The sequence below is a fragment of the Zeus faber genome (assembly GCF_960531495.2).
Source record: "Zeus faber genome assembly, chromosome: 18".
Classification (NCBI taxonomy): Eukaryota; Metazoa; Chordata; class Actinopteri; order Zeiformes; family Zeidae; genus Zeus; species Zeus faber.
Genome location: NC_137210.1, coordinates 13,855,308 through 13,865,967, shown reverse-complemented (window position 1 = coordinate 13,865,967; position 10,660 = coordinate 13,855,308).

Here is a 10,660-nt window from a genome sequence, read left to right as displayed (position 1 = left end):
ATTCAGCGTCTTATCTCATTGTTGCACCTGCTCGGACCTAAATTCCCCCACATTCTTACTGCACTGGAATGATTGTTCCTGGTGTCTGACCCACCCTTCCCCCTCTCCAAACACGCATGCACGCTTGACGCACGCACGCGCACACACACACACACATTCGCGTATACACATATAGACACCTGCACATGTTTATCAGAACATAAAGGGTCTCGAGGCGTTCCTGAGGTAGTGCTTGGAATGGAATGCTTGTGGCACAGATTGTTTCCATAGAAGGACATGCTAATCGTTTCTATATCTACTCTGCACCATGTGCAGGAGCATTTACTCTTGACTGCCTTTAGTGATTCTATGTAAGCACGACTTGTAAATGGAATACGGAAAGAGAAATAAAGAAAGAGAGCAGAGCATATGTTCTGGATCGGTCAACGCTCCGATCTGTCATCGGCAAAATACAAATGTGACGTGGACGTGGGAGGAGGAGTAACATCCCATCCTTCGCTCCATGTGGCCCTGCTTTCTGCATCAATATGCTGGGCGAATGGTGTCGTCAGGCTTTAACGGAGAGGCGGCCACACGCTGCTCTGCCGATGACATCAGCGCTCTCTGACGACAGTGCAGTGTCAGCTCTTGCGCGGGGAGGAGGAGGAGGTGAAGAAGAGAAAATCTTCTTCTTATCTCTCTGTCTGGGTGTATTTCTTTAGGGGTTTCTGCAGCTTCTATCGTTCTCTGGGAATTAAGATTTGCTTTTGATGGACTCTCCTCTCCCCCCTGCTTTATTCCCAGTCTTATCTCTGGCTCGTCTCACACAGCCCTATGGCAACTGGACACACAGCACAAACAGGTGCCAAACAAAACACGGCTTTGCATGTCACTGCACAAACCGCACAACATGTGCACAGAGACAATAGACTGCATCAGCCTTGTCGTGTCCTGGCGTTTCAACATTCAGTCAAAGAGAGTTGGGTTTCAACAGATTACTACTCAAGGCACACCGAGCAAATGTACACGCTTTAGCATACAATAATAGCACAAATAATAGCATGGATAATATCCTAAGGCCTCGGAGAGGGAATAAATTATTAATTCATAAATACATTTATTTATAAATATTATTCGGGCTGCGGGCAGGACCCCTAATAATAATTAGAATAAATATAGCTGCAGGCAGCAATACACAGGGTCCAGTTTAGTCGTGTTGGGTGCGTTTTTACAGTTTCCCGGATTCTCTGAAACGCAGCAGGATTTATATTTATTTATACTATGGTCTACACACACTTTAAAACGACCGTCCATGTTTGCCTGTAAACCACAACTTCTCATTGTTAGAACTCACCGTGTTGTCTGTGGAAATAGCGCTGCCCTCTCAGTGACGGGTGACCGTTTGGTGCCGTGTCTGGCACGGCATTTATTTGTTTAGTCTTATCCCTGGCTTACATTATCAGTCAGTGGTTTCAAGCGGATGCAGTGACAAATTTTTAAGGCCTACTTTTAATTGTATTTTTCATGAATCTGGCAAAGTAATGGGGGCCACAGATTTAAAATATCAATCGAATAGATCTATGACGTCTACCAGGTAAGAAGTTATATAAATATATACGTAAATCGATAGTTTGGTAACGTCTCAAGACTACAGAATGGCCAAGTCCACCCCCCACACTGGACACGGTCCAACTAGACATTCTCAATCGGAATCTGTACATTTATAGTGAATAATATGATGACGTCATGAAAGGTCTTACTGTAAATCTCATCTTGTTCATTTTAGAACGAGACGTGCAACGTGTCAGTTAACCAGATCAACTAAATATTTCCGGTCAAAGTTTTTTGGCTTTTCACGAATATCTGCTCCATATGTGGATCGATTTTGATGAAACTTCCACCACGAGGTGTTTGTGACAGCGCAGTTCAAACAAGATGTAAACCATGTTTGTGTATTATCCCAAAGTTAGTAGTTCCAGACCCCTAATAATAAATATAGCTGCCTGCAGAAATACACAGGGTCCAGTTTAGTCGTGTTAGGTACAATTTTCTGAGTTTCCGTAATGCCATGATCAGCCTTTAAGTGCTTTTTCATTTAATGTTTTTTACTGAAACACATGTTTACTTTAAATGAAGTTTCAACATTTTCATGTTTATTTTCTCATGCTAATTTGTTTGTCCAATCACCATTGACTTATGTCTGGCCAATCACTGTGCGCTTACGTCACTGAATGTTCCTTTCTGTCTTTTATTTTAAAAGTGCCTCAAGAACGTTTTTTTTTTAACAATTATGATCGCTCCTGGATCATGCAGTGCAGACACACAAGAAAGGGACGATTCCTCCAAAGGTTCTTGGAACTTCCTGCGGTACGAAGACGCCTTCTGTGACCAATTATAGTTTTCGGGGTTTTGTGAAATGCAGCACGAGTTACAGTTTTCAGAGTTTCCTTTAAACGCAGCGTCGGCTCAAGTTGTCTGTCTATGTGTTGCAAATGGTTGGATGCAAATGAGTTCTGAGAGACGAAGCTTGGACTTATATAACTTTGGATGATGGTGCCACAAAGTGACCCTGAAACAAAACAAACCGTCTCAACGTTCTTCTACTTCCATTAAAATTATGACAGTTTTTTACTTATTTCTGCTCCAAATGTACATTGATATTGATAAAATTTGACAACACGTCTCGGTTCATACGAGACCTCAACCATGCCTGTGTGTACTGCAGTTTTCCTGTCCGAGATACTTTTACCCCGAAAAATGCAGAGAGTATTAAAAATAAAAATAAATTCCAGCAATAGCAATGCGGGCTGGACCCCCTCTGATAATAATAATAATAATAATATTTTTTATTATTATAATAATTATTATTATTATGTTCTGTGTTATGTGTTCTGCAAATGATCAATAACACAATTCCTTATGAAAGCTTTCCATTACATATTTATTTAAATGGATCCCAAACCTTTGGAAGAGGTGCATGCAGTTATAATGTTTGTGATGTATTATTCAAATAACCTCTGACGATCCATCTCTGATAATTGGGTCACCATATTTGAATGAACATGGAGGCTTCACCAGCACTCTGCACACAAGGGCTTCTTATAAATCAATATCTGCAAACGGGGATCTTTCCAATATCATCATCCCTTCCAAATACTTTAGAGGCTGCGTAGACCTTGCATCTAACCTAGTTTGGTCACAGCCGGAGGAATCTGTTACGTGTAATTTCAGCTTCCCAGGCGTGTCATTGCGGGATGCGCTGCTCTCAAATCTAATGAAGGTTCTGCGTACCGAAAGGCAGACCACAAAGGACAGTCAGATACATTGACAACCGTCAAACACTCTTTTTTTTCCTGTAAGCTTGCATAAGAGGGTCATTGGATTGCCTCTTTTTGACCCTGAGAATGAATGTGTGGCTTATGCTTACAAGGGACATCATTGATAGGCAGCAGAAATATGTTTCCCACAAGCGTCTATTGAGTTATGGACAAATAGCGCTTCCCATCTTGGTATGACTACATGTCCTGTCTGGGCCAGTAGCTTCGTTTGTTTGTTGGCAACCGTGTCAAACACACACCACGCCCAACCCACCCCCCCACCCCCACCCCCCCTCTGGACTTATTTAAATGACCATTTGCATTCAAAGGATTATCTACTAATGCTGCTCGTTTCCTAGAGAATGTTTGACTGACTACAGTTGGTTTGATATTGTGACGAAATGTCACAGTTAGTTCATTGTCAATACGCTTTGAACAAAAGTGTCCAGGCGACAGAGCGACTGACTTACAGCCAGTTAGAAAATCACCTCTGCCTCAAATGTCAATATAAACCTGAAAAAAAATAATATATATATATATATACAGTATATATATATATATATATATATAAGAATAATATTATTTTCAAAAAGCACCATCTTCTTCTTTACATTTCAAGAGATTCAAGAGGTTTATTCATCACATACATATACATACGTTCATACATATATTCAGTGAAATGAGATTATGCACAATAGTTACTAAACCGAACATAATAGCTAACCTAATTTCTACCTATCTAACTGAAACGAACTGATTCCTAAAATGTAATGCAGTTAGTGAATAGAATAATATAAATAAAATAAAATAAAAATAAAAGAAGGCTCAAAAAAATAATACAAAGTGGGGGTACAAAATAGAAGGGAATCGAGTTATGCATTTAGGATAGGCTATTTGTATATACAGATATGTGCAGTAAAGTGCATGTGAATAAAGTGTGAATGGAGATATACAGTACGGTATACAACAGTACAACACAGCAATACAGTAACACCGAACAGAACAGCAATACAGCGCAGTATGCAGTAACCCAGAACAGTGATACACACATAGTGTTTTATGCCCTTTTCCTCTCAAGCTCCTAGTTTCGTAAACTTCCACGACAACTAAAGTGCGGGACTGAAATAAACCACGCATTAAACAGCAGCGCTTCGCAGACTCCCTAATTACACCAATAAACACTCTTTTATAGGACCCGAGGGCCGACATGTTGATTTCACGCCCTTGTGTCCACTTATTTTATGCTGTCATTGGTGGAAACACTTTCTCGTTCCGTAAACACGCACGAGCCCGAAACCAGAATAACCCTGTTACAAACATGACATTACACCTGTCATAATCGCTCTGCCATGTGCACTAAATGTCAGAGGGGATTATAGTAGATGTGGTGTCGTGGATTATGCAGGCTTTATGTATGTACGTATACAGGTCTACTGCTGTCACCTCCGTGGCCTCCCACTCTAATCTCATTTACGTGCGAGCATGTGTGTCTGTGTGTGTGTGTGTGTGTGTGTGTGTGTGTGTGTGTGTGTGTGTGTGTGTGTGTGTGTGTGTGTGTGTGTGTGTGTACATAAACACATGCAAAAAGGAATCCGCGCAAATTCACAAACTGCCCACTCCACCCCACCCACGGTTGCCAGATGGACTTCTTTTGATCACACTGGGCTGTAAAAAATAGCATTGGGTTGGGTACATAAAATTTGTGTTGGTTTTGAAATAACTGGCAGGGGTTTTTTTTCTTTTACAAACGTCATTATCAACAGACATAAGGTTTTCTTGACATTTCAATTGAATCCAATAACGTTAGTAATTAGGGGCAGGCGATGGGCATCTGTAATTAGGGGAGAGGGAGGGTCCCCCTGTTCAATGCGTTTCATTGGCCGACTAGGCCTGTCATCGGGTGCGGTGGTGTGGTTTTAGCCGATCTTGCCTAAATCAGTACGCTGTACACCGTACGCAGAAACTCTGTAAAATCAGGATGGCAACCTACGTTGCTTGTCACACATTCAAAATGCAGGGGACAAAGTGCACAGCTGTCATCAAGTCTGTCCCCGCGCCACATTCTAGAGAAGAATAGCGATAGAGAAGGATATAGTCCCCTTATTCCCTCTTTCTGGACAAGACCACCGACATATGTGACAGCGGAGGAACCTGGCGTCAGCTGGTTTCTCAAGTGATCAGGCCGCCGACCCCATTTTGGCCGGACCCATTGAGGCGTTTGAGGATGCTATCCGATGCTCACGTCGGGAGAGAGTTTTTCTCTGACCTGACACAAGAAATCGAACGGGACTACCGCTCCCGTCCAGCCACAAGGATGTGCCTACTGGCCTGACCAGAAATAGTTGGACATCTGCAGCTGTAAAACGTTTGATTCACCGATTTACCAGCCAGTCGAGCTGGCGTTGACTGTACATAGTTCTCCGCTTGATGTTCTTCGAGCTCATGAAAGATGTTCTCAAGTTGAGACTCTACGTAAAGGTCAGGTCATTTTCTTCGGTACATTGCTATTTAGAGTGTTGTGTGCTGTTCTATGTCAGCTCATGTACCAAACAAACATTTTCCTGTGGCTGTGTCCCTGCACGCCAACCCTGTGATGTGTGAGTGAGTGAGTGAGTGAGTGAGTGAGTGAGTGAGTGAGTGAGTGAGAGAAGTTCCTTGTCTACCACCTAATGTTATCGTTATTAAGGAAGTTGCATTCAAGTGTTTATTGTGCTCACGTATCGGCCTTTTATGCCTATTTTGTGTTTGTAATATTTAATGAGAGACGTTCCCTGTACACCACCTAACGTTATTGTAAATAATTATGTTGCATTTAGGTGTTAATTTGCGTACTGGCCTTATTGTTACCGCTGTTGTTGGCGCTAAGTTTGAAACACACTGCATGTCGCAGTTGTTTCTGAGGGTTCCAAGTTGTCCTACTTTACTTGTGCCCTGGTTGCATAAGTCTATGGTTAATTGGTTTCCTGGCAATATAAGTTTTGGGCTGGTTTTTGGTGGATCGGTTTTTAGACTGCGGTTGGGTTGGAAATTGTCAATCCGATTTGGCAACGCTGCCCCCGCCGTCCCCACTCCATCCAGTGTTTTTCTTTCCCACTTCCACTGCCCTGCCTGGCTCCCTCTCAGAGCGCTGCAGAGAGGAGGGGTGGACCGCAGCTGCTGTCTGACGTAAATGCAGCACAAACGCTGTGTTTGTGCGGTCACAGTCCCGCTGACCGGCTAATGGCTTGCCTCACACTCCCTTTCCTCAGCGCTCCTCTCCCCCCCACCACCCCTCACCAAACTCCACTGATGGATGTGCTCGTCGGGCCGTCGCAGATGTTGAGAGCCCTGTGGCCGTCGCTGTGAAAGATAAAATACGCGCGGTGCGATCTGACACTTATCGTCGTCTTTTGTCCCAGTGAATTCATTCGCGGTACATCTGGAGCACACCTTGGGGATATAGCAAGCTTTTTACAGAACCATCAACCCCCCCCTCCCCCCACACACAACACCACCACCACCAATTGAGTGTTTTGAGGCTTGTCTGTGCGTAAATGCTGCAGTCTGGAGCAAGGCAGACAGCGCCTAACAAGGTTTTTAAATTAATGACGCAGGCCTGTGTTTATCCCACTATATGATGCAGTTGAGGATTAATGCAAACCCCAGTTCCTACTGACTCATTTCCCTCGACAAACCGGCACGCAGACGGAACTCTTAAAAAAATAAAAATAAATCCAATGTTTGGTAAGTCGCAGAACTACAGTGTTCTGTGCTGTGACCCTTGAGGGATCACTTTCCGACTACGATGGACCGGTGAACCTGAGGGGAACTCACATTCCTCCATTGATAACTGAGAAATGTTAAACATTGTACCATTGTGGACTCCTTTCCGTGTCCCTCTCGGCTGCCTCCGCTGTGTCCACATCACAATGCTGTTGCTTACGACTGAGTCTGCTGCTCCGTGAATCAAAGGGTTGAGTGCGAGGGGGAAACTGACGTATATATGCGCAAATACACGCGGTGGGCAGCGCAGATTTGATAAGCGCGCTGCTATCTCGATGGGAGGCTCAGCTAGGCTAAGGGGATTTCAAACGTGCCTGGAGTCTTTGACGCAAGCTGCTGACATCATCGCCTATACCTCCGTTTGCCCAAGCAGTCTGCTTGCTGCTCGCTGCCACGGAGGAGAGGAGCCTGTGCATACAGGGCGTACCGAGGGAGACTGTCACCTTCCTAAATCTATCGAAGAAGGCATTTGAACTGAAATATGCGCACGCACTGAATTTGTGGCACGATATTTTAAAAAGAAAGCCAGTTATTGCCAGGCCTGAATGGGCGGAGATGCATGAACAGGGACAGAAATACATGGAACGTCTATCACAGCTCATTTAAAAAATAAAAAGGACTGATGGCGTTGTGGCAGCCAGCCACCCACCTACCCCCTCGCGTCCAGTATATTTAAACCCCCCTCTCCAGCAGAGAGATAAATCTGACTCCCTCTGCCATACCTACAGTACATCATTAGAACCGCATGAATGTCACCGTGCACCTGACACTAATCATATGCGGTACGCTCTGAGAGCCGGTGTCCTGCTGAAATAATCATATTTGGCTCGCAGTGTGGGCGTCACGGAGAGCGGGAGCAAGAGAGAATGACTCTACCCTCGAGGGCTGCACACGTTACATCTCACCCACCTGCCTTCAAATCCCGTCCAAGGGTGGGGTCCTCTCCACTGCCCAAACAGCAGGTACTGCACAGGCGAAAATCCATATCCAAGATCACAAGGAGCTCTATCAACTATTACCCCCCCCCCCCTCATTTCAACCATTGCTTGATTTTGGGGGAAGGGAAGTTGTGATATTAATTTGATAATACTGTTGTTGTCCATACAGCTGAACGTGGCATAAGGTCCACATGTGGGTCACGCCCAGATCTGCCGTGGTGAGCAGTGGGGAGTAGAGGGTTCTTCTCCAGCCTCCAGGATGTTTATTTATTTTCCTGTTTTTAGGGGCTGACATTTAGAGTACTGGCTCCAAGGAAGGTAGTGAGGGGAGAAGAAAGTGTGTGTGTGCGTGTGTGTGTGTGTGTGGGGGGGGGGGTAAAAAAAATAGTGTAAATCTTAGCCCTGAGGATAATCACCAAAGTGAAATATATGCGGCCCAGTGCTCAATGAAAAAAGGAGAGGGAGCAGGGCGAAGGCACAGAGATATGGCAAGCAAGCGCGTCAAGTTGGACGGGGGAACGTGGTCCAAAAATATCACATGTCTCTCTCTTATCTGAATGCTGTTCTAGCAACCAAAATAAAAACAACTGAAAACACTTTCAGGCTCACAGTAGTAGATAAGGCAGCAGTCACCACTGATTAAGATTTGAATTCTCTTTAAAGACGTTTACTTACATGTAATAAACTGTATGGTGTAAACATTCAAGATTCAGATTCAAGATTCAAGAGGTTTATTCGTCACATACATATACATACTTTCATACATATATGCAGTGAAATGTAATGCAACGCACCCGGTGATTACACACAATATGTCCTAGACGGAACACAAGTAGCTACCTAAGAAAATGTCTTTCTACGAGACCAACTAACTGATTCCTAAAACGTAACACAGTAAGTCGAATACTTATAGAATAAAGTAAAAATATATAGAATAAAATAAAATAAAATGGAATAGATAAAGGGAATAGGCTTACGTATATGGGATAGACTTATGTATATGGCATGTATGGCATGTATGTGGCACGATCAGGCCCAACATACAGTATATAGATATGTATGTACAGGTATATATATATATATATATATATATATATATATACTGTATATCGACAAACAGACAGACAGACAGACAGACAGTCAGAGAGATAGATAGACAGACAGACTGACAGACAGACAGACAGACAGACAGACAGACAGACAGATAGATAGATAGATAGATAGACAGAGAGACAGACAGACAGACAGACAGATAGATAGATAGATAGATAGATAGATAGATAGATAGATAGACAGACAGACAGACAGACAGACAGACAGACAGAGAGACAGACAGACAGACAGACGGACAGACAGACAGATAGATAGATGAAAAGCTTTGTGTATGGACATGCAAGCAAGCGTGTTTTCAGCACGTCAGGTCTTGCTTACCGTAGACATGTTATTGGTTCCCTTAGAACGTGCCATTTTGCAGATTGTTGTGGGAAAAAAAGCTCGCACTAAAGAGTTAAATCTAGAAGGTTGCTGCTTTTTCTTGTCAACAAACGGCATCAGATGCTCTGCATGTGGCGCCATCAAACAACAACGACAATGGTACATTTGTTGTGTTTCGCTCTGCAAGTGACCCACCAGTCCCATGCAGCTGGAGAACATTTTCCCAGTGTTATTGTTCTGGCACAGGGAAACCAGTGACCACCGCAAGATAAACAGGTTCAGCTTTAAGATTTTTTTTTTTTTTTTTTGGCGTCCAAGAAAATGTGAGATTTTTGTAGATTGTATTGGTGAGAATCATGAACATGCAATGTAATATAGACGCATTATTAGTATTAGAATATAGTATCTCATTAATTATCTGTTTTCATTTTTTACTATGGTTGGGATGTTTCCTAGACATAAGAAACGTCTTCATTTGGGAAGTTTGCAGCAGTGCTATGCCCTCAGCGGTACAGATCATCCCTCTGTTACAACCATCCTGCCACCCACCGCGGCTGACCTCTCCACGCCAGCTCGTGCTTTCCTTCTCAGGCTGCTCATTCGTCGCAGGTAGAGGAGGATCCCCCGGGCCCCGCCCGCGTCGTCTGGAAGTCTCCCAGCTCACATGGCGAGAGCAGGCAAGCAGATGTCCTGAACATCATGCTGCTCCTGGGACACCCTCTGCTCACCCGGTTTAAATCTTTTAATCTGCGCTGAGCTGCTCTTTTCTCTGCAGATGTCTTGCAGACTCTCCGCGGATGAATCAAAAACACATTCTGTTTCCCTGCAACCTGTTGCTAATCTGTCTTAAAGAAAATACTCAGAAAAAAATAAAGCTAGGGGGAAGACAGTGTAGATAGAGTTTAAGATTGTTTGGGAAAGAAAAAAAATGTAATGATGCACGGTTATTAACGAACAAGTCAGGAGTTTGTACTGTGAGTGATGAATCAACTTACTAGAGGATAAACAGCACGTGCAAGGCTGGCTGTTTCAACAAGGAGCGAATTATCCTTTCCTGTTCTCCTCATCTTGTTGACTGTACCCAGTATTATGCTTGAGGGATGTGCAGATACACAGTCGCCAGTTTTGTTTTTCTGTGAAAACATAGTGTGCGCACCAATAAGAAACATAACTAATAATATAGCGACTGTCATATGGTTCCAGATAATCCCACCGCCTCAACATGGCATC